The sequence below is a fragment of the Pezoporus occidentalis genome, unplaced genomic scaffold, assembly GCF_034315485.1.
Source record: "Pezoporus occidentalis ecotype Australia unplaced genomic scaffold, CSIRO_AGI_Poc_V1 ctg4, whole genome shotgun sequence".
Lineage (NCBI taxonomy): Eukaryota > Metazoa > Chordata > Aves > Psittaciformes > Psittacidae > Pezoporus > Pezoporus occidentalis.
In genome coordinates, this window is record NW_026915724.1 from 20,468,876 (window position 1) to 20,491,572 (window position 22,697).

Consider the following 22,697-nt stretch of genomic DNA (forward strand, 5'->3'; position numbering starts at 1 on the left):
TATTTGGGGCAGAGAAGACAGACGTTTTGCAGTCAGCTGGCTAATGACTCTTTCAGCCAGCCACTGCCATTTCCATCATCCCAGCAAGACACATGACTGCAGCCAAGAGCTCTGCTCCCTGTTCCCAGACCTGGCACGGACCCTCACATACTGCTGCCTGAAGCCTGCTCAGCTTCAGCAGGCCACAATGTTCTCCATGAACCTGCCCAGAACTGAGCCTTTAAAAAAATTTTATAAGGAGGTCATCAATTATTTCTTCTTAGAGGAAGCCATCTGACATGGGTCATGCAAGACAGGGTGCTTGAGGGATGGATGGCTTACCCCACGGCATCCCAGGCCAGCGCCCACTCTCCATCACTGAGGTCCTGCAAATTTTCTGGAATAATGGATTAAAATAATTGGGAAACCTTCAAACTCAGGCAGACATGAAAGAAAGGAAATAGTCACAGATAGTGCAAAAACACAGAGGAACCACCCCTGAATCCGTACTGGGTCCTAGTTAAATAAATGTGCCTCTGCGTGAGGAAAGTCATCACGCCGAGGTCTGGGGCCAAAAGCACTCCCTCTTCATCTTTCCGCCACCACCACCCACCCTTCCCCCCCCCCCCCCCCCCCAGTATCATACAAATTTTATACCACATTTTTCAACTTTTGAAGGCATAAACATTATTCATTTTGCAGTTAAGATTTTAATCTCCTGGGCATTCACATCAGTTTTGAACATGAAACACACCCTGCAATATCAAGTAAGAGACTTTCCAGTTTGGAGCACCGCATCAGGAAAACACTGGCTCCCCAAACAAATTAAAATCTTTCGAGTCTAAACAACTAAACCAGTGGCATTAGACAGCCAGCTTTTTATCCTTCAACACTTCTGGGATCCCCATGCTCCCCAGCGCTTTAACTACTCACCACAGATTACAAAAATACTGTTTGGCACCAGCAGCCAGCCTCTGACACCCATGCTGCATGTTATGCTGTCATTCCAAAACCATCCCTCCCAGCCCAACGCTGTGTGCCAGACATCAACTAGGAGAAATGGCCAGCTCCCAACATGTCCCCACAAAACTCAAGTGCACATACTAACAGTCAGCCACAATGCCTCAAAGCCACCAGCTGTTAATATGTTGGATGCAGACCAAGACCTTAAGATGGTGTTGGAGCAGGGACTTCCAGGAACAAACTGGTCAGATTGGAAACGTATGGACAACAAGGAATTACAGCAAATCCAGGCATTTGCAGAGTAGAGTGTCTCACTTAAAATCAATGAGCAAGAGGGATTCTCTCCCAGCTTCAGCTACACTTTGGTGACGTGTTTTCAGACCATTTTAGTGATGTGGTTTCAAAGCATCGGAAGCTCGTGCACATGTTGTCCCAGTGCATACTAGTTAAGTCCTGAGGGTCCTTCGCATGATGAACTCTACAAGGAATTAACAGCAAGCTTTCTATGTCTTCACATAGCATCCCTATAAAGCCAAAATCTTTCATCACCTGTGCAGCTACACTAAATTATGAGGATTTGGAGACCAGCATCCAGTACAGTATTACAAAGAAAATAGCTTTAAATGGGGTCTGACCCTTTTTACCTATTCAACCCTGAAATGCTATACATACAGCTATAGAATAATTTGCTTTATATACTCCTGACCCATTCTTCATCTCCGTAGATGTCATTGATCTGGCAACAGAAAGGAGAAAGTGGCAGTGATGCAGCTTAATCACAAAACTGAGAGTAAGAGGAAATGGACAAATTCTTGGAGCAGAAAGAGGAAGAAAAGCTCTTTGCAGCTTTTAAATCACTGGGGATTCAAAAAGGAAAGCAAGTCACATAAATCACTACAGGTTACTCAATAGGAATGAATCATTTAAATAAAATAAAAATCCATTCTGTATCAAGTTTATAATTTGAAATCAGAAGTGAATGTAATTAAGCCAGATACTACTATTTCCTAACTCATGAATGAATGACTTGACAACCTGGATTATTTTGTTCCCTATGTACTTATACTTAGCTCTGCTAAATGTCTGATGGTGTGTTTTTTAAGGATACAAACCACTAATTTGGTAGCTACTAAATAATCCGAATCATAGAAATGACCTACCTCACTTAAGGGAGAATCCTACAATTCAGAAATAAAGTAAAAGACTTTGAAACTCAGTGCACCAAACAGAATCTGGTATCGAACTTGTCTCATGTGTTAACCAGGAAAGCACCCAAATCAGTGAAACAGGCCCATAAATGGTGGGTTTTCCCATCCTTCCTCCTGATGTTGCACAGGACCTAATGCAAGACTCTGGACATATGACAAATGACCATTGTGTACTACATCTACTGATTATTTTATGCCAATTCATTTCTTTCAGTACCCTTCAGATCACAGCATGTAAAAATCAAGTTATTTATATATTACATTATGTGGTAATGTGCAGAGGAAGAAAGGCAACTGTCTCACTCTTTGCTGGAAAGATTTTCCCAAGAAGGCATTTATCATTTCAAAGTTTAACATCAAACAATTTTGATATCTTAGTTCACAACTCAACCTTTTCAGAAGCTACTAATATGCAGAAAATACAGAGAATTACTTCTTACTTCATCATAAAATGCAGTTCATTGACAAAAAAATTCTTCTAGTAGCTATAGCTGATGCTAGGTAAATGACAGAGTTGCATTCTATTTCACCTCTCCCTCCCCTCTTCTGTTCGCTGTGCAGTCTGTTTTCTGTGGGGACAGAAATCTCCATGCCAATACTGACATGGCCATTACATCTGAACTAAAAAATGAATGAAGTAATCCATCCCCTCCCTGGATGTCATGAATGCCCTGGAGAAGTGGTACCCTGCAGCTGGGGTCCAACCCACTCTGCTCTCCATCGCCTTCACTATATGCACATGTTTCACCACAGCTGGGGCCACCTTTAAGAAATCCTTTTTTCCAAGGTTTGCAAGGAAGCAAGAAACCAAATAATCCTTCCCCCAGCTGCAGAACTGCACTAAATATCCCTACAGCAACAGCCACCAAACATTATTTTTGAGAGAAACAGCCATGCAAGTATGCCAAAAGCACCACCAACAAAACAAGCACGTCAGATACATGCCAGATCTTAATTAGGGGACCCGCTGTTTCAAAGTGTCTCGCATACCAACAACAGTGCTTCATGGTCCCCTTCCCACTTCCCTCTGTCTAAACTCTACCCGGTATATATCTATGTCCCCTGACACTAAAATACCACAATACTGAAGTTTCCATGCTTCCCACAGGCCATTTATTCCACTGCCTTCCTGTTTAGGAAAATTCTCCCAAATGACTGACCTAATTCTTCCTATTTGAAATGTAGGCACACTCCTCCTCGCCCCGACAACAGTGGATGTGTAACATGGCTCTGCAGCTTGCAGATGGCTGCTGTCCGCCCCTCAGACCACTCTCTCCTTTCCCTCTTCTGGCAAGTCCTATTTTTAGTCCTCTCTCAGGCTCTTCCCTCTGTTCTCTTTCCTGTTCTCCCGTCAGCCCACCTCTTTCCCAAGCAATAGCATCCAAACCCTACTTTAGGCTGAAGATCAACTGTGCCTACTAGTGCTGAAGAGATTCCTAGGATGGCTTTATTTCTGAATACTCTTCTTTGTATCTCCTGGTAGTAAAGAGTTCAGTATTTTCACCATATTATGACACTTACACCAACTTAGTTTAGCCTTTGGTATCATCATAATCCCACACTGTTTTTCTAAACTCCTGCCTGAAGATCTCCCAAATTGAAAAAAACTATCTTAACTACATGATATTCAACAAAAACACCACCACCACCTACTAGGCAGATATTATTTGATTTTTTTATTTATTTTATATTTTAAAAGTTTATTCTCTTGTGCTGAGTATCATTCAAACAAGTATTTACTAATGTATGAGATCTAGTTTCAGTGACAGAATGCATGTGATTTATATTAGAACAACTGTGGCTCCCTGTATCCACAGTACATTCAAGACATGATACTTTCATTTGTTAAAATATTAGGGAATACCAGTTGGAAACACTTCCTATTTCACTTACAGCTTGCACCCACTGCTGAAATACCCACCCCAGAAGCAGTTACCACAGTCCTTGGCTGGTTTTAGGGGCATTATTAGCAATTAGGCAGGCTGACCCCTAGGCACATTTTCTGTAGTAGTTTCACAGGAGCTAAGGACATTTCCAAAAACTGCAGGAACTCAACATTCTTGTGTGTTTTCAAAAGCCTTGGGGCCATTAATGTGACCCGAGTGGCAGTGCTGTAACCTTGAGTAAATTGGGAGCAAGCTCACATGTGCTGGGAAAGGAAAGTCTAGTCTACCCCATTTTATGGTCTCCAGCCAAGTCAATCACGTTAAAATATGTATTACTTCTGTCTACCTGTCACTTCTTGTAACATGCTTAGGTGAACCCATGGCTGCAAGCCAGAACCCAAACTGTTTCAACACAAGCAGTGCTTTTGGGGAAAAGTTATTTGCAACAGAAGTGTCAGGTCCCTTTCAGTATGCTTGGCAAATGCTTGCCTCAATGGTTACTGAACACCAAAAGTTAAATGGTGAGGAAAGACTGCAATTTCAGGTTAATCTAGGCACCTTAATATACTTATAAAATGAACTCCATGCTATGCCTTCCCAGTGAAAACTGGAAAATCAAAAGGCTGATTAAGGCTGATTCCTTTAACCTGATACTGGTTTCTTAAGAGGGAACAAACCCCCAACCTATGTTACACCACCAAGGAGAACATCTACTCTCCCCATCCCTGGTACTGACAGTAAACATGCCATGGAGATGCAGTGCCAAGGAGTGGGCTGACACGCCTGTATAGGATACCATTTCACTCAAACCAGTTGCTAGACAATGGCTGGCATTCAGATGACTGAAAACTTGCAGAGAAGCTAGTTCAAGCTGGCTTAAGTAGATGCAAGTGTGGACTTGGACATTTAGGAGTTCTTAAGAAGAAAAGCAGCTTTTCTGCCGCAGTATTTCAGGGTGGGGTTCACAGGCTTTTTTTTTTCTTTTTGTCTAATCCATTAGTACTGAGTAAGACCAGAAACATGGCAGGGTCCTTTGTGCCCAGAACCGCATCTAAGCTTTGGAATTACAGCTGTAATTAATGGGTTTTCCAAGCTGGAGAGGGAAAGAATCAACCAGGGAAAAGAACTAAATCAAAAGAACCCCAAAAGTCCCCAGTAGCCTGCAGACTGAGCAAGTTAAGGGTATCTTCTCTTATTCACGCATACACACTCACATGGAAGCACACAATAAAGGGCACAACTCCCAGAACACACATACTTGAGGCTCTAGCCTGTTGTTAATTTGTAATCTTTTAGGGTCTTGTAAAAGCATGCTGCCTTCAGGAAGATGAGGGTTCCTTTTAATTCTTATTTTATCTGCAGGTCAGTGTATTGCTTGACGTACACTGACATAACCTTAAGTGAAACAGGTTCAAGTGTGCAGTTTCACCAAGTGATCTATATTTCGTTAGGGTTTTTCTTTTTTTTCTCTCCCTCCTCTCACACTTCTTAAGAGAGGAAATGCCTGCTGTGAAATCTTGTCCAGTATTTTAAATACCACATGAAACTGCTTTCTTTCCATCCCTAGTGTGCCTCCCAAGGACTGTAAACCCTCCAAGAGCTTCCCAAGGACTCTAGGCTCTCCAGGAAAGAGAGGTATAAATTCCTTTCTCCTTCCCTGGTGAGTGGGAAGCAGTTGGGCTAGAGAGAGAGCCAGCATCCCCTGCATGCTACAGCACACACCCAGCAATGGGTGATGCCTGAGCCCCCTCTAACCATGCGAGTGAGGACAGAAAACACCATTGGCAGGATAACCAATGCCAAACACTCTTCACTGCCAACAGCTCCAGCTGTAACTGAAATCGGCAAGAACCAAAAAGCTACTAACTTGGTGTGATGAACACTCTGTTAAGCAGACGGTTGTACTACCCTATATACTGCAACCATATAGTCATTAGGGTGGGTCATACTGAATTACATGCGGAAAGGTCAAATTATTACCTTTTTGCAGCAACCTTGGTGTTGTAACACCCAGAAGTTTCATATGGGAAAGTTTTACAGTTTATTAAACTAGACACATTTTTGTGCTCTACAAGCTTTTAATTATCAGGGAAGATCACGTACACATAGAAACATATTAAATGTATTATAAGTAATGCCACATAGAATCACAGAATCATAGAATAGTTAGGATTGGAAAGGACCTTAAATCGTCTAGTTCCAACCTCTGTGCCATGGGCAGGAACACCTCACACTAAACCATATCACCCAAGGCCTCATCCAATCTGGCCTTGAACACTGCCAGGGATGGAGCATTCACAACCTCCCTGGGCAACCCATTCCACTGCCTCACCACCCTTACAGTAAAGAACCTCCTCCTTATATCCAATCTAACCCGTAACCCCTTGTCCTATCATGACAGTCTGTAATGAAGAGTCCCTCCCCAGCATCTTTATAGCCCCCCTTCAGATACTGGAAGGCTGCTATGAGGTCTCCACGCAGCCTTCTCTTCTCCAGGCTCAACAGCCCCAAATTTCTCAGCCTGTCTTCATACAGGAGGTGCTCCAGCCCCCTGATCATCCTCTTGGCTCTCCTCTCAAATTAGTTCGATTTTATGGGGAAGATGATTCCCTTAGACTTGTCCATATGTGCTATTACCATATGACGTAAGAAGAAGTCTTACCAAGTCACTATTGCACATCTGTTCTAAACACTGTTCAAAACAAAAATGCTGGTTTTTTTTTTGTTGTTGCTTTGAGGTTTTTTTTTTTTTTTTGTTGGGTTTTTGGATTTGTTGGTTTTTTGGTTTTTTGTTTTTTTTTCTCAGATGAGGGCTCATGTTATCATTCTCTGTCCTCTCAGAGGATAACCTCTGCTTGCTGTAGTGTGTTAGAAAGCAGATTTGTTAAGTCATGTATGCACCTAGCAAGCTGAAGTCCGGCACACATCGCTTTCAACTCCTCCTCATTCAAACAAAAACCTGTGCCATAGAAGGGGAAAGAATTAAAAGTGCTATTTTCAGACCAAATGTACTTGAATGAAAAAAACCTAAACTCAGTACTGAGAAAAACTACAGAAAGGCAAGACTGTTTCAGCCTTAACACTGCATTGGCTGTAAGCATCCTAGCAATTTGCACCTTTACTAATCTCAGCAGTGGGGCTTGATCTGTACAATATGATTTGTAAGTACCCTAAGTAAATGCAGAACTATTTCCCTACCTATACACTTTCAAAGGCAAAAGGACTTGAAATTTTCCTTCAAACTAGCAGTGTGGGTTTGCAACACAAGCTACAGTGTGCTTACAAACCCCATACTCAGTGGCACAGGGTTTCTAACTTGCTTTAATTCTCAGGTTCTGGCAGGCACAGGCAGCATGCTCTTTGGGACCAGAGTAAAGCCAGTGCAAAGCATGTGGATGACAGGTCCTCAGCCCTGAACATTTCATTGTAGATCTCCCAGGCCAATGCCCCTTGCCTAATGTGGGCTCATGCTACCCTCCCAGTTTATATTTATCCCTGACCCAGGTGCCGTTTTCCAACAGTGAACACAAGCTCATTCATGCTGAGGGCTCTGAAACAAAGACAGGACTTTTGTCGCCCTTCTACACACACCCCTACGTGTCTGTGAGCCATTAAATGATTTCATACAAGCCAGGTTCACATGTGAAGGAACAACTGACCTAGACTTTCAGAATGTTCAAAGACAGGGTATGTTTGGCCCTACACTTCATATGCTATATGTATTTTGCCTCCCTGAAGCCTACAGCAAACAGCTGTCATTAACATTCACCCCTTCTGCTAACACTTTCCTTAATCCCTAACTGACTTTCCAGCCTATAATTAAACTTTCCAGCTGCCACAGTTGGAGATGACACCAATATCCATTATTTGTTTCTCAGCAGTCCCTAAAAAGCCCTTTTTCCAATTTCCAATACCATGGGCAAGGACAAAAGCCTCTTACACTTCCAGGTTTTAGGCTGAAAACCTTCAATTTGCTTACAAATTGCTCCATCTTTTGCTAGGGAAATCAAATGACCAAGAAGCATTATCTTAATGAATAAACTAATGCATTTTTATAGTGCCAACAAGCACTATAAAAATAAGTTTTCAAGCACTATAAAAATAAGCTTTCAAGCAAAAAGCTCAAAACATGATGGATATATGCTGCAAGTGCTTCCACATTTTGCATGGAAAATACACTGGAAAGAGCTGTATAAGGACCATCACTTACAAAGATGTTCAATCCAAGCCCAAAGTTTAAACAGCAGCTCAGAGATGAAAGAATTAAGATTTGGAAATACCTTGCGAATAGATGTAACGAAAGACTAAACATATTACTTTGGACTGCAACAGTCAATTGGGGTTAGCACTTCAATCTGAAAACCTGTTTTTCACATTTCACGTAAATGATTACATGAACAGTAGAGATGGTTGGCAACATTTCTGTCTGATGCTATTGTTACAGTGTTCAAGAGGACTTTGTATTTTATGAGAAAGTGTCTGGCTTCACAGTTGAAAAAGGAAAGGAGAAGAGGTCTGAAGTAAACACTGTATTTTCTGGTAACAAGACAGAACCGGACCCTGGGGCAGCTGAACAGAGCATGTTAGGGCACCATAACACTCAGTACGCACATGCACAGACAGGCTTCAGGATAATGATGATTCACAAGCCATTCAGATCCAGGACAAGAAAACACTATCACACAGCCACAAACTTGTGTTACTTTGGAAGCCTCAAACACCTCAGACGTCTTTTGAGCTTCTGAGTCCACAATGCTCCCCCGCCCCGAACCTGAAGGCTGAATAACCACACACAGCATCTTCAATCCCAGAGCTCTACAACTCCTTAATATAAACCAGGAGCCAACATCTCCAAATATTATCTGTTACAGAGTAGGGCAACATTTGCTCAGCAGACGAAACACTATCATTACAAACAGTGAGCTGGATCCATTCATAACATGTCTGGCCAGCATCCACCAGCAATCATGACAACCCACCAGCCTGTAGCAATCACACTGCCTGCTGATGAAGACATGAGGATGTTCGGGGTCAGCCACCCCTGTGTCTCCTCTTAACATGTTTAGGAGTCACAGCATGCTTTGGCTTTGCCTTTTGCCCCACACAGCACAGATAAATTAAGTGCTTAGATCCAGTCTTCACATTTCAGAAAACACAGGCTGGTTTCTTTGGGAATGAAGGCTGCAGCCTCGCTGAAAGTTAGCTGTTATTTAAACAAAGTGGGGCACCTTCAGGAAGGGAACACATTCATTTTTAATTTTATCCTGCTGGTCGAGGCTAACAATTTAACATTAAGGTTTTAATGCTGAAAAGTATTTCAGTAACTGGTCAGGATTTATCAACTACTGTAAGGCTATGATGTTGGTAAGCTACCAGAAGATTGATCATTTGAGTTTTGTCAAGTCTAAAAGCATTGTTGCTCAGTGAAGGTATCATACCAGACAGGCGCAAAAAATCAAAGCTTGGACAGCTATGGTTTGTTCCTAATGGCAAGGCAAGAAAGTTCAACATTTTAAGTGGAATTAATATGCTTTCAGTTCTATCTAAACTACAGCTGAAACTTTCCTCTCTTCTTACATTAAACGTATCATTTTAAAGGTAAATTTTGAAGAGTGCATGTGACACATTTAAGCTTCAAATACGTATGCTTTCAGAGGTTAAGAGAAGGTGAAAACAGCCTTTCACTGAAAACTGTTAGTCATTTTTAATCACAGGGTAACTCTACAAGAGGTGTGACTGATGCAATTTAAATTTTCACCTGACAAACTGAATTATTAATCTTCACAGCACCTACAACAAATGATCAAGTCAGTGAGTTACCAGCCCCAGGAGCTACTAGAGAACATCTCTAAGACAGGAAAGCAGAATTTTGCAGCACCCCAGGGTAAAGCACTTCTTGCAGGCACTGCAGTCAGGAGGGCACAGGACCTCTATCCTTGTCCCCACTGCTACTTCCCAGCTTCAGCTTTCCAAAATAGGAGAGGACCTTGGGCAGCCCAAACAATAAAAAATGCTGTGGTTTGCAAGGAAGGTGACAGCAAAACAAAGTTGAGGGCTTTATCTGCACCTGGAAAGAGCTGTTCATTCTGTACTGGCAGCTCTGAAAGGGAGGACTAAGAAGCTTGAGGAGCTTTTTACTTGCATCTAAATGAAAGCTTTACCTATTGCAGGTCACTTCCCTACAGAAGGGAACAAACAGTCCAAGCTCACACTAAGTTTTCAAGGAGTTGCCTTTTTCTAACAGAGTGCATTTGTCCTGATGTCTTGCCAACCCACTTCTGGAAGATACTATGCTTTTTGCAGAGCTGTCATCTTAAGTGATGTTAAATATTACTCTTAGGTACTAATTTTCTAATATTTGATATTAGATCAATAATCAATAGATCAATAACTTCCTTTTTAAGTGTCTAAATAGAGTTCAAAAAGAAAGAAAGTTCTAAACAATCTCCACAGAGTAACTTAAAATGGGGTTTCCATACACCACAATTTCATAATACTGGATTAAATTACAGTGGGTTATATAAGTTCTTAAAAGGAAGGCAAAATGCAACCAAAAAGTAGGATTCCTTGCTTGAGAATCTTAAAATTTTGGGCTTAAACATGCCAGTAGTCCAAGAATTACTTCTGCTCAGCCCACTTCTCCAACTAGTATGTTTTTAAGTAGGAAATAATTCTGTTCATCATGTAAACACTTACTCAGACTCTTGATAATGTTTGTGCTATCCCTTCTCAATTTCTGGACAGTTTCTTTCAGGCTCACATTTAATTAAGAGATATTTAACCACTAGTATTTTTTAAACAATGGCACACATACAGAAATAATTGCCCATCAGAGCTACTTTACAAAATCAAAATACAGCTAGTGGAAACAAAATACAAAACACTCGCCTTCAGCTGAACTAGTTTTGTTTAGAAAATGAACAGACAATGCATTTCCTTGGCTGAGACCTTGATTTGTTTGCCAAGTCCCATCCTGCAGTGATTTTTCTGCTTACAACAACATCTACAAGGTGAAGAGAGCACTATCAAGGAAGAAGACTCACAGTTCTGCAGGTGAGGAATGACAATAGCCCTGGCATACCTTAAAAAAACAGACATAGCAAAGCATTTCTAGTAAACTGTGTAATGTAGTATGTACTTAATGTATCTATTTTATCCCTTGATAACTGCTGGGAAGTTACAGAACTACGGATATCTTCTTAGGGCAACTTGTATCTGTATAATATGATGGCTTGTTGCTGTATTATCTGTTCCACACAATCATTTTGGTGTTTTTTTTTTACTTAAAAAACAAATCACAGCAAGATTTCTTACAAAACTATGGAGATATTAAACACTTGTACTGATTTCCACAAACTTGTTAGGAGAAGGAAGCATAACTACATTGACTGCATTCTTTGAAGCCACATCACAGGATCAGAAGGTCACAGGGGGCATCTTCTTTCATACAGCTATCTGGCTTTTAGACAGAAAAAATGCCAGCAAGAGCTAGGAAGGAGTGTGTCAGATGATGGAAAATGCAGGACATAAGCAAACAGCAAAATAAAGTACAATAACCAAACTGCTACTGGGGTGAGGTGATTCAGAACAAAAGATGGAGAAAGCACTATCATCATGTCTGCATAACAGACAGGTAAAAATAAAATTGGAACTGAAAGGAAAGGAGTCCAAAACCAGGTAAAGCGTTTACTTCTTATTATGGATGCTCCTGTTACGGAAGCTGCTGGTGTCTTTCTGGCCAGCATAACACAAACTAGAACTGCCATGACTCTGTGGGTAACCCTCAAACCCCACCATTTGCTCTGGCAAAAGGCATTTTATGTCTATTCCTGTAGCACAGCAGCGGCAAGTCAGTAAAAATGTAAAAAGAAGGAATTTCTTTTTATTCTTCAGCTCTGCATCCTTAACTCAATCACTGTCCCCTTGGGCTGAGAAAAGGACTGGCTTTACTGTTCTGCATTGCCCTGTTAGCAGAGAAGCTGCAAAGTAAAATATTCCTCATGGTTTATATATGATATGAGTGCAAGAAATACAATTTTGGGTTTGCACAATGAAGAACAAGTCAAGAAATCTGTGTCGCTGTGCTGGTTTTGGCTGGGATAGAGTTAATTTTCTTCATAGCAGCTAGTATGAAGATATATTTTGTATTTGTGCTGGAAACAGTGTTGGTAACACAGGAACCTATTATCAGTTACTGCTGAGCAGTGCTCACACACAGCCAAGGTCTTTTCTGCTCCTCCCACCACCCCACCAGTGAGTGGGCTGAGGGTGGACAATAAGTTGGGAGGCGGAGGGGGCTGGCACAGCCCAACTGACCCAAGGAACATCCCAATACCATATGGCATCATGCTCAGAATATAGAGCTGGGGGAAGATGGAAGAAAAGGGAACATACAGAGTGATGGTGTCTATTTTCCTAAGTATCCATTACACATGACGGAGCCCTGCCTTCCGGGAGATGCCTGACCATGGGAAGTGGTGAATGAATTCCTTGTTTTGTTTTACTTGCACGTGCAGCTTTTGCTTTACCTGTTAAACTGTCTGTATCTCAACCCACGAGTTTTCTCACTTTTACTCCTCTGATTCTCCCATCCTACTGTGGGGGGAGTGAGCGAGTGGCTGTGTGGTGCTTAGCTGAGAGGTGGGGTTAAACCACGACAGTCACACAACTACCAACTGAGAATAAAACACTTTCAAACTTAAAACATGAAGTTCTGGATGGTTTGATTTGGCTTTGCAAGAACTGTGGTCAATCCGTACACATCAGAAAAATAACCTCAATACCAACTCTTTGAAGAGAGAAGCATGCTTTTCCCGTAACTTTAGTTACATCAGCTTTTCACCATCACAATAAATGTGTGGCATATTTAGTTATAAGGAAAGCAAGTAAGTACGTGGTTTATGCAGACAGCCAGCCTAGCTGAATATATTTAAATATATTGATGAAGGGGGTGGGTGCTCTCTTCTCCTTGCCTTGGACAACCGGTGGGGGAGGAAGCATCATATGCTGACTCTTCTTCTCCAACCCATTACAGGCGGAAAGGGATTCCCAAGATTGGAATAAACTAAGACAAGTTAACTATCCCCTAGTTCTTGAAGGTGTCATTAAATAGGGTGGTGTGAGAAATGGCTCTGGGTGGTGCGAGAAACGGCTCTGGGTGGTGCTCATATTTTTCCTTTACTTTTCCAAAGATACAACCCATTAATATATTATTATAACCTCCATAGACCAGTAGTATTGAGGGCAGGAATGAACACAGAATGCAAACCAGTGTAAGTACCAGGTCTAAACTAGTGTAGAGCCTGTCCACAACCTCTGTTTGCTGCTCTTAGCACACTACCCCTCCAAGGAAGTGATCAAATCCCAACAGTGTGCTGGCACAGTATAAAAGGACACTCCTAATTGCCATGCCTCAAATTCCATCTCTAAGCCTGCTAAGAGAAAGCCTGCAAAACTCTTTAATAAATCATAGAAATCAGATGGAAATTAGGTCATCTTGCTCACTCCTCCCCTCCACACTGTGAGTTTGCTACCCATACATTGCTGCTGAGTGCTCTGCCTTGGCAACTTCTAAATGATTCAACTGCTGAGGTTTCTCCCAATTCCCTGGGTAGGATGTTACACAGCCCAGTGAACCCCACCATCCATCCGCTTCCCACCTACTAGCCTCATCCTCTCCATCCCAGTTTTGCCCCTGTCTCACTTTGTTCTGTTCCTATCTCCCTTTCACTCCCCCAAAATCCACTCTTGATGCTACCTCAACAACCATCTGGCAAAAATTGTTGCTCAGGAAACGTTCCTCTGCCGCTCCTGTAATCCCACTGTAGTATGTTGCTATTTTTAGGAGAAAAAGAAGGTGGTAAGGGAATGAAAGGCTGCCAGCTCCAGCTGTACAAGAATAATGCTCCAGTACATGGAAACTACATTACAGTGTTTCCCTTTACGCACATATAATTAACCAAAACTTTCAATCTTCTGGAATGATCTAAAAGAGAGACAGAAGAAATGGAAAAGACAAATTCCGAGGTAAAAACCTGCCATCTCACTTTATCTTTCAACCCCACAGCTGGCCCCTCCTTCCAGGGCTGTTCTCAGCATTTCACATTAGTGTCTGCCTAGCAAGACACATGGTTAAACCAGACACTTCCATTACAAAATGATATATTAAGAAACCTGCTTACAACAAGAGGTAACTCTGTCTTGTACCAGCCCCTCAAGTGAGAGCGAGACCTGTGTTTTATTCCTGCTTTGAGACAAGGTGACATGCTAACCTCTGAAAAGACAGCTGCCCATCACCCTCCCCAACCTGCCCAGCCAGCAGTGGTGCCAGATGTTCCATGCAAAAGGCTCTGTGCAACCTGTGCCTGGACTACCAAGACCATCTGGCTGAAGCAAAAAAACCCTGCTTCCCTGAGAGAACACTTTTATACCTCACCCACCACCTTTATCAAACCTCATATTTACTGATATGCAAAGTCAAAAACCACTAGGTTCTTAATATAAACCTAGGAGTACTAGGAACAAACCAGAAGTACTAGGTTTCTTGATGCAAACAACTTCCATATTCAAGAGGCAATACTCCTCTCTGTACAGAAGTATGTGCCCGTATACTGACTCCAACAGAGCTGTGGGACATCCGCAGCCATCACACTGTGTTGGGGAGCAGAGGAGCTGAGTGCTGCCTGCCCCAACCCTTGCTCTGATTACACAGCAGTGATTTAATTGAAAGAAAACAGTGACGAATTCAGTGGACCTGGTGAAGTAATCATCTCCAAGGTCATTACAGAGATTACAGCTTCCTGACCCAAGACAGTAGGGTCAGATTTTGACACCTCTGTCTAAAAGAAATCAAGCCTTGCTTACTGACTTCTGTAGGAAGACTAGCAGATAAAGATACTCCTGACATGAGTCAGGGTGCGAGAACAGAACCCTCAGCATAAACTGTTTCGGTTTGAGTTTTGAGTTTGGTTTTTTTGTTTGTTTCTTTCTTTTGGTTTTTATTTTTGCTTTGGGTTTGGTTTGTTTTTTTTTCCTCTTCATAGCCTGTTTGCATTTGCTGGCTTACGAAACAAGATTTTATTTGCAGCCAGTATGTCCTAGGAAACTAGGAGGTGTTACACATAATTGCCCTGAGATTCATGAGGAGTAAACAAGGTAACCACTACCACCAGGGACAACTCCTGCTCCATCACCACCAGACATGTCACATGCCCCAGCTGCTGTGAGCCGTGTCACCTCCTCCTACCGGGGAAAGGCTGCCTCCCAGGATTTACTCACCTCCTGCCCCCCTCTGGGGAGGTGGAGAGCGCTGAGGCTGAGCCACTGCAAGGGTGGGAAGCTCTGAGGATGAAGAATGCAGAGGGATAATCCCAAATCAGGAGGAGGGGAAGTGGAGCAGGTGCTTGGCCACCTTCCTGGGTGATGGGAAGGATGGAGGGTGCCAGAGGCTCCTGCACCAGCAGCAACCCCTCCATGAAGCCCAAAACAAGGGTCACCCAGCCAGTGACGACAGCCAGTGAAAGGGGGCTTGCAGTGGAAGCAAACAGGCAGGAACCTGGCTGGGGGAGCAGGACACAACTAAGGAAAAGAGCAAAACCACAGGTGTAAGTGGGCAGCTTGCTCTGGTCTGACATGGGCCAGAGATGGGTGTTTTCCCTTCCTCTTCCATGCACATCCCACCATCCATCAACAGGACTCCAACCAAGAACGTGCCAGGGTCAGCTGTTCCCACCTCAAATATATTCTCCTGCTTGCTACCTGCAGCCCACCTGGGATCAAACTGAGACCCTACTTTAGGAAAAAGGCTGTGGTAAAAGCCAAGCAACAGGCACACGCTATACCTTGGTAGATCAGACTTTAACATAGCATGAGAACAGAAACATCAACCATTCTCCATTTCACACAGGAACTTTCTTACTTCTCTACCTCATTAGAGCAGCGCTATGACTTTTGCCTTCTGTCACATTTCATGTAAATACATGCACTTAAGCATGTATTCAAAGCTATAGCCTGCTTTTTTTTTTTCCTCTTCACACACTCCCTTGCCCCTTCCCAAAATATTTCTTTGTATTCACATATGCTTTTCATTTATTCTAGCCCTTTACCCCCCCACACACGCTCTGAGTCCCCAGTTTCCACATTCTTCTTTAACCCTCTAAACTATAAAGACTTTTCTCAGTGGGATCAAACATCTGGTGGGTGATCTTCATGCGGATTTCAGTACTTCTTTTGTTTCCAAATTTGCCAACAGATCAGTTTTGATATGTAGTGAAGCCACTGAAAGGGATTCTCTGTCTGAGGCACTCAAAGTATTTCCATGATCTATAAAGGAAAGGATAAAAACTGAAGGGGTTACAGTAAACTGGATTTTTTTTTCCCCACTTCTTACTTCTATGTACTGCTTTAAACTTTTGTTTATGTATTACCCTTCATATACTGCACCCTGTAGGATGCAAACAGATACATGATTTAGATTATTATAATTTCCTTTTGCTTTTATTCACTTTATTCAAGAACAACCAGCTCTGCTGACACAGTCAATGACCAAGATTTCATCTTTCCCCAGCCATAAAAAGCTGACAATTACTAAAATTCCATTATCAATTACTCAGGGAGGGTGCAGGAGATACTGAGTTTGCTGTTTATACAGCACATTGTCTCAGATTAACTCAGTTGTCCCAAATACTGACCCATTTCTGCACTTCCACAGATATTTAGTCCCCAGCAATCCTACTGAGTTTCCCCTGCACCAATGCTTTGGTGACAACAATTGAGAGTGGCAGGGGCAGGAGCAAAGAGCTCATAGGATTTCTCTTACCAACACCAAGATAAGTGCCTGAGCTCTTCTTCTCCACTACCTGTGCATTTCAAATTTAAAGAAATGGAGGTCTTTCCAAAGAAAACAAGTTTTTCTCATTGGGCATTTCTAGTCAGCTAATGCAGGAGGAAGTGCTATGTGTCCATATACACATTTACACTTGCCATTTCACAGTAGTAGCTATTAGAGAAGGCTAATACTGGAGATTAAAAATTAAAAGAAACACTCTATAAAACCTAGCTAATGCATCACCTTTTCAGTAGTGCATCTCTTTTAAAGATTTTCTTTATGATACTGATTCAAACTGTTTAGCAGTACCTATTTAAGTCTAGGTTTGGTAAAGGTCTTCATATATATATACGCTCTATGACTTTTGTACCAAATAAAAATCTGCCATGATCGCTTGGAATAAACATGTTTTCAGCTTAATTTTCAGCCTAGTTGACAGCAATCATTTTTCAGTCATACACACGCATTTATTTTCAGTTGAGAGAAATTATGCCAAACAAAACACCTTGAAAATTCAAGCTCTGTAGCCATAACATATTTCAAGTTAAAAACATGATAAATAAGATGCTAAAACAAAGTATCCGAAGGCCATGCTACACACACTGAAGAAGCACAGTCCTGCAGACAAGAACCCTCCCTGCATGGACCCACCCTTTGTTTTCAAAGCCCAACATATACTGAGTGCTCACTGAGCATACACAGATTCTCACCCAAGGATGTATTTTGATGTGAAAACGCCACACAGTTATTAATACTTTCATGTTGAGAACACTGCAGCTCAAGAGATAAAGCTGATGCTTCATCTCATGAGAAACAAGTATTCTTTCATAAAAGCTTATAAATGGTTTCATGTTTTCCCCAAGACAACAAGCAGTCATTTCCTGATACATGATGTTTCCATGAAACAAGTCTGAATGTCACCCAGCGTGAATAACACATTTAACACATTTCAAGAACTTTCTGTTAACTCAAGAGCATCCTTGAAATACAAAGAAGTGACATTTTATGTATTAAAAAAAAAACAAAACAACAAACAACAAACCAACACAACAAACCATGCATAGCCTCCAAGGAACCACTGCACCAAACGACAAATCTAACAAACATAGGTGCGAGCATGCTGCTGTGGGTCAAACCTACCAGGAGTGCCCATATTGTCTATAACACCACACACACACACACACACACAGCCAAAGACAAACCTGTAAACAGTGATTCTTTTTCAAAGACTAAATATTCAGCAGGTTCCCACTAGAGAAAGAAAATAAAAACAAAACCAAAAAAATACCCCAAAACCACCTTACCCTCCTTAATTTAAAAATTACATAAGCTTTAGCTTCACCTTCACTTGCTCCTTCTCGGAAGAGAGAAGAAAACCCCAACTAAAATCGGACCTCTTCAGTTCTGCTGCAGTTCCCCAGCAGACTCAGCCCTGCCCTGCAAGAAGCTGCCAAGGCAGAGGCACTAGGGGGGGGAGGGGGTGCTGGGGATGGGTGCCACACCCTGAGGTCCCCCCCTACTTCCCCTCTTCCTCCTCCTGCTCCTCAAGGCTAAACCTGCCCACCGCAGAAGCAGGCTCCCATCGGATGAGCTGCTGACACACATCCGACCAGCTCCTCGGTCATACGGGGCAGCCTTGGGGAGAAAAGGCCATCAGCTGCATCATTTATGGAGATGCGACTGCGTCCAATTAGTTTGGAAAGAGGCCCAAGCTGTACCAGTCAATACTGAGCAGTGTATTTTTAATACTCCCTGATGTGTTTCGTGTTCTCTGCTGCAGTGAGCAGGTCTGCAGCATGCTGGCAGCTCAAGGAGCCTTCCTGCTCAAGCAGTGCTGTAAGGAATAAACTTCCCAGCGGCTCTTACTCTAATGCAGTGCTCTTGGGGTTTCTCCTCCCCTCATTACCATGCAGGTCTCACCCTCACCTTAGAGCTGAAACTTTCCAACTCAAGGAGACCAGCACAGCAGCATTCGCCTATACTATATTATGCATGTACAAATACAGGCGTAGCAACACTAGTGAATTTAACCACACCAGTAATGCAGCTTCTGTGATGATCTTGACCTTTCAATACTCTATGAAAGGACTACTTCCACAGATTTTGAGAAAAAGCATACACTGAATTGCACCTGACCAAAATTTACTGGTCAAAACCTTACAGATTTTGTTTATATTCTCATTTTCTATGAGATTTAGTTATACCTGCTCTCTTTATACAAACCTTTCAGCTTTCTATGGACACAAGCACTGACAATATTAGAAGTAAAATGTAAAAGATATTCAGTTCACCACACTGTAAAAAGATGCTTAACCGAGAGCTTTAATTTTGGCAGGCAGGCCTCTGACTTGCCATCATTCTGACAGAAAGGAGTTGAAACATAGGGGGCACTTTCCCTTCTACTTCGAATCACCCTGCATATTGAGTTGAGGATACACTTTCCATTTCTGCCTCAAACGCTGGAGAACAGAATTTAGCGCAATGACCACCTTTACCAAGCACCGTCATCCTCAAGCACAGCCCCAAGAGAAGTAAGACCAAGAAACCACAAGGACAGAGTGTCTACACTACTTGGATACTTGTGATGGTCACAGAGTGGGAGTTTTATACTCGGTACATATGATAAAGTTTTATTCTCAGTATATATAAGTCTTAAAGTGAAAACCAAGAAAGCTTAAAAACCCAAACTGCTCTTCCACCAGCCCCTCTCTGCTCCCCGCACCAGGATGCAGGAGGACGGGCCCGCACTGCCTTCCTGCCGGCCACATGTGCGGGGTCCCCCTTTGCCCACACACCCGGCCAAGCACGGCAACTTCCACGCCGCGCTTCGCGGAGCCACGCGTGAGGTGTTCGTGTTTGAGGAAGGAAGCAGCGCCGGGGCCGCCTCTCCCGCGCACCTGCGAGCCGGTGCCGAGGCAGGAGGCAGGCAGCAAGAGCGGGGAGCCGCGACTCGTCCCCCGGGCAGCCCTGGCAGCGCGGGGCGGAGCGGGTGCGGCCCGGCGGCTCCGATACACGCGGGCAGCAGGGTGCCCCCTCTGCGGACCCGGGCCAGCGCTGCCACTGCAGCGGTCCGGGGCCGCGATGTGCTCCGCACATAACCACACCCACCGCATTGCAGAAGCCACGGCCGGGGGGGGTGAAGCGGGAAACAGCCCCCCCTCTTCACCGCAGGGCGCGCAGCGCACCCCGGTCGGGCAGTGAGGGAGAGGAGGGCCCGGGGCGGAGTGGCTCCGGCTCCTCCTGCACCGCCTGGGCGCTGTGCCCCCCAGGTGAGTGGGGCAGCGGGCACCCGGGCGGAAGGGGGAATGGGGGGGCAAGTCCGCGCCTCACTAATCCAGACCACCCCCCCCTCCACCGCCATGCCTCTGCCGCCTACAGAAGTTTCCCACAAAAACGCGTATCGCCCTAAAAAAATTAAAATTGCAAACACCCCCCCCCCCCCTTCATCCCTCTCCCCAGCACAGCTGCAGCGGGATCAGCCTTGCCATGTCCGTGTCACCGTGCCCCATCCCCCCCCGTCAGGCCGGAGCGAGTCAGACACCGCGCGGAGCCCCCCGTGTCCTCCCCGCTCTGCAGGGGGCACCGCTCGCCGCCTCCCTCGGCACAACCCCCCCAACTCCCACCGACACCCTGGCTTCACTCACACACCACCCCCCCCACCCCCCCCCCCCGCGCTGCTAACTTAAAAATGGCTCCTAGGAATGAGGTTTTTATCTCTGTAAACCTCATTTATACATATACACATGTATGTGCGCATATAGATAAAATGTATATATTAAAAAGAAATGCAATCCCCCCCCCCGCCGGTATATCCTCCGCTTCCCCTTGCGGAGAGGACACTGCACGCACTGAGTGCGGGAGCAGTGGGCAGGTACCTTGGCGGCGGCGGCGGCGCGGCGAAGGCGGGGAGCGGCGGCGGTACCGGGGCGCGGGGCTGCTCCCGGCGCAGCGGCGGGAGGCGGCGGCGGCGGCCACGCGTCAGCAGCGCAGCCCGGCTCTGCCCAGAGCGAGCCTCCGCCGCTTCCCAGCAAATCAGGACTGCGGAGGCTCCTCCGGAGAGAGGGAGGGAAAAAGGAAAGGGGGAAGAGAAGGGAAGGGGAAAAAATAGAGAGGTGAAAAAGAAGAGAAAGGGGGAGTGTGGGGGTGGGAAACCCACTCCGCGGAGAACGGCAAAAGCTGATGCCGGCAGGTTTCTGGAGCCAACACCCCCCCCCCGCCTGCTGCCGCGGTGGCAGAGGGGGGTGCCGAGGGCACCTCCCCGGGCACACAGCAGGGAGTGCACCTTCTTCTCCAGGAGCCCGGCCCCGGGTTCCCCACCTGCGTCCGGAGGGACCCGGCCGATTTTTGGCTCAGCAAAATGAGTTCTATTTAGACAAATGAGTTTAGCTGCGGCAGTTGTAACCAAACCCTAGCGATGGTGAGTAAGGAGTAAGCTGGGTGCTGGCAAGGTCTGGCTTTGATTTCCACATGGGGTTTTGCTTGGGGGGTGGGGAATGTACCAGCCTTTTCTATTTTAATTTCCAGTGACAAACCACATGCTCTTAAAATCTGGACCCTATTTCACTCAGGAGCATCACCAAAACAGAAAAAAAAAAACCCGTAGGTTCTGCCACACATCAGCTCCCGATGCAGAAAGGGTAATGTAAAACTGGAAATTACTTCTGAGTCTGCACTACAACACAGACCACAACATGCCACATGTCAGAAAGCAACAAAAATTCCTAACACATACAGAAGCTGCATGGGAGGGGATAATCCTACTTGCACCATTTCATTTTGGTAAATACGTAGCTCCCCTTAGAGCACACAACTAACTACACGCATAGCAGCAGAGACTGGATTTGAAACTGCCGCACCCCGGCACTCAGAGACACCGCTCCTTCGTTTCTCTGGGGGACCAGAAGCGGCTGAACTTGCTCTTTTCCAGGGAAGGAACTGACCATGGGAAAGCTAGCGATGGCTGGGGCTATGTAGGAGCCACAGACAGAACCACTCTCATGCTGCACCTTCAATCCTGTTGCAACACAGTGGAGCAATTAGGCTTATTCTCCCTTTAAATTGTGTATTGACAGCTCCCCAAGATTATAAAATCCAAATTATATTCAGGCCTCTGATATCGGGGGGGGGGGGGGGGGGTAGTATCTGCTTTAATTAGCAGCATCTCGGGGGGCGGGTAAGAAGGGAAAGAGGTTTTGACAGTAGGCAGCTGATGCTTCTCTTCAGATCTGCAAAACTGCACTGCTCTGTATTTAATGCAGAATCATAATGAGACATGCACACACACAGAGACCCTTCACCTGCTATGCAGGAGTGCCTTTTAGCAGATCTGGCACACTGTAACATGCACAAGAAGAGAGACTTCAGAAGGAAAATGCATGCCATCAACTGAGAGAGGGCATACCTCTAGTCAGTTGAAATACAAAGACTTGTGTACTCTTCTCCTGGAGGAGCTCTGGAAGCCATCATGAATCACAAGGGAATGGACTTGACAGCTAAGACACACATTAGAGTTAATAAGGTTTGATGGGGGGGAGGGGGGCAGGAAGCAAAGTAGGAAAAAGACTGAGTTGGTTTGAATCAAAGCAAGTCTCAAAGGCAAACTAGGAGACTTAAAGAAATACTGTTTGACAAACAATGCCATTGTTTTTACTAGATCAACATTTTGCAGCTCTTGTCCTGCCCATTACAGAGGAAGGTGTTGACACTGCTTTTAAGCAGAGATAACACTGTTGGAGTATTAGCACTTCCTTCACAGCAACACATGTTGTCCTTGAGCCCTACTGCAGGCAGATTTGCCCCACAGCTACAATATTCTCTGATCCCTTTTGTGGATAT

The 22,697-nt window shown here is 44.3% G+C and overlaps 1 protein-coding gene across 27 annotated transcripts in view; it reads right to left on the reverse strand.

Annotated features, from left to right (window-relative positions):
* EPB41L3 (erythrocyte membrane protein band 4.1 like 3) overlaps positions 1–22,697 on the reverse strand; it is a 147,052-nt gene that overhangs the window by 81,698 nt on the left and 42,657 nt on the right. For 13 of the 27 annotated variants that reach the window (XM_062632940.1, XM_062632936.1, XM_062632931.1 and 10 more), the window contains exon 1: positions 20,712–20,852. The exons of 2 other annotated variants lie outside the window; for them this stretch is intronic. The gene's annotated coding sequence lies outside the window, so the exon portion shown is untranslated. Of the gene's footprint in view, positions 1–18,204; positions 18,355–20,711; positions 20,885–22,697 lie in introns of those variants that run through there. 12 more of the 27 variants (XM_062632954.1, XM_062632952.1, XM_062632953.1 and 9 more) reach the window with 5 other exon arrangements.